Genomic DNA, 2,401 nt, shown 5'->3' with positions numbered 1-2,401 from the left:
GTTAGAGTGACAGGTCAGTGAGCCGGTTAGGCCCCGCCCACAACACACACAGACAGACTGTTAAGGGGTTCTTTAACCCTCCGGTATCCAGGTGTGCCTTTTACGCACACTTTGCACTTTGTGTTAAAAACTTCATATTATTTTTCACAATTTAAGTAAGGTTAGAATTCAAAAGTTGTTCATTTGTGCATGATCTTTAAAATCCTGTCCACCAACTCAAACGTGCACATTATAAACAAAAGAAAATGACCAGGCCCTGTGATGAACTGGCGACCTGTCCAGGGTGAACCCCGCCTTCGCCCCTGTGTAGCTGGGATAGGCTCCAAGCGACCCCCGTGACCCTAGTGAGGATAAAGCGGGTTCAGAAAATTAATGAATGAATATGACCAGACTAGCATGTGTCTGCCAAGTGTGCATAAAACGCACTATTTCTAACACTTGATCTGTATGATTAGGGCTGAGCTGGATTTACAAAAATAAAATCAAATTAGAGCAGAAAAATAAATCAATATATAATATTTAATAGTTTGATTTATAGGTGTGCACACTTGGTGACAGATGCTACTATTTTTGAACATTTGACCTAGCGCCAAAAATAATAATTATGCAAATTAACCAATGCTGGACTTAATCATTGAAAATGCCAGGATGAAAAAATCAAATAATATGTGATCCACTTTTTATGCAGTATATTGTAAAAAAATAAATAAATAGCATAATTTTGTGGATTTTGCATCCAAAACCGGTTTGTTTCCATTACAAACACAGCATTTAAAGGGTTAAAAAAATGTGACAATTATTGAGTATTTGGTATTTTTATTTATGGCTCAAGTTGATGAAATTGTGAAAAAGAGTAAAAGAATTAAAAACAAACTGAACATTTTTTGACATTATTCCACAGGTGTGTGAAAAAGGCCCGCTTGGTGCTTAGTAAGGGCCTTGGAGGACAGGATACCAGAGGGATAAACCTGATCTAAAATGTGTGGTAAAAAAATAATGGGGTTTCATTGGCACGCCTCCTAGTGCAAAAAAAGTGCAACAAAAGGGTGGAAATAAACTATTTACAACTATATTAAATATTCACAGGAGTTCCACTTGAAGTCCAGTCTTCTTCTTTCTCCAGTCCAGTATTTCTCCACCCTTTTGTTGCACTTTTTTAAAAACTATTCTTTCGTCTTAATTGTTGGGAGTCTGATGTTTGTTTCCTGTATTGAAAACCGTTGTCTTCAATTGAACAAATATTGTATATTTTCCTTCACACCAGAAGAAAAAATAAATATATTTGATTTAAAAACAAAAAAAACAACAACAAAAACCATTCCTTCTTAGACACTTGTTTGCACTGGGAGACATGTTAATTAATAAATTAATAAATAAATAAATAAAATAAAATACCATTGCTGCAGCTTTACAACAATGCCATCATTTCTTTCGACACATTTTTGGTCCATTTTAAAGAACCACAGACACACACAGCTGTTACACATGTAAATATCTCCAGGTTTACCATTACCATAACATACTTAAACTACCGACAGCATCTGATAAGGACCAACAACGTTAACAGTTCATTATTTTCTCTACGGATCAGTTTCACCGTTATTAGATTTCAGGGTTTTTCCGTTATTGTAAAGTCTTCAGTGAAGCAGTTAAACACAGTTAAATAAAACCACAGTTTCAAACATCAGAACTTTAAAAACACCCCAGATCTAACGGTTGCACTTTAACTTTTCACATTTGTTTTTCATCTCCTTTAATTTTTTTCTGAATTTTTAGATACAAAACGTGAACTTATACAGTTTTGTGCAAACATCTTATTCCACCTTTATCTTTGCTGTTTGTCAGCGTTGAAATGATCATGCATATTTATTTCTCATCGTCTTTTCTTCACATACAACAAGAAAATACTGGAAATATGGTCACACCAAAAGTCATTATATTTAAGGAAAAAAGTAAAAACGTGAAAATAAAGTTGGGATTTTTCGAGAAAATTGGTCAGAATATAACAGGAATAAAGCTTTAATATTTTAAATAAAGAGAACACATTTAAAGACAAACCGTAAAAGTACAGTTGCAATAATTTGAACGCAACAAATAAGAATACTATTACAATAATTATGTACTATTTTGGGGAAAAATTCAACAGTGTCAACAAAAGGGTTAAAGAGATGTTAAATGCACAGGGAGGTCACATGAAATATGAGTGCTTTGGTTTGTAGAAGTTGTTTTTAACCTGAAACTCTAGTTTTTCCTGCTGGTCATACTTCACATGTTCGATTGTGTTTGTCTTTTATCCTCCTCGGCATCGAAAAGTATTGAGCCCTGACTGTGTTGCATTTTACGATGTCTATCTATCTCTCTATCTATCTATCAAGACTGACAAATGTGTGGACGTTAGAGC

Source organism: Sphaeramia orbicularis, unplaced genomic scaffold (genome assembly GCF_902148855.1).
Source record: "Sphaeramia orbicularis unplaced genomic scaffold, fSphaOr1.1, whole genome shotgun sequence".
In the NCBI taxonomy this organism is placed as follows: domain Eukaryota; kingdom Metazoa; phylum Chordata; class Actinopteri; order Kurtiformes; family Apogonidae; genus Sphaeramia; species Sphaeramia orbicularis.
Note: the sequence above shows the minus strand (reverse complement) of the source record.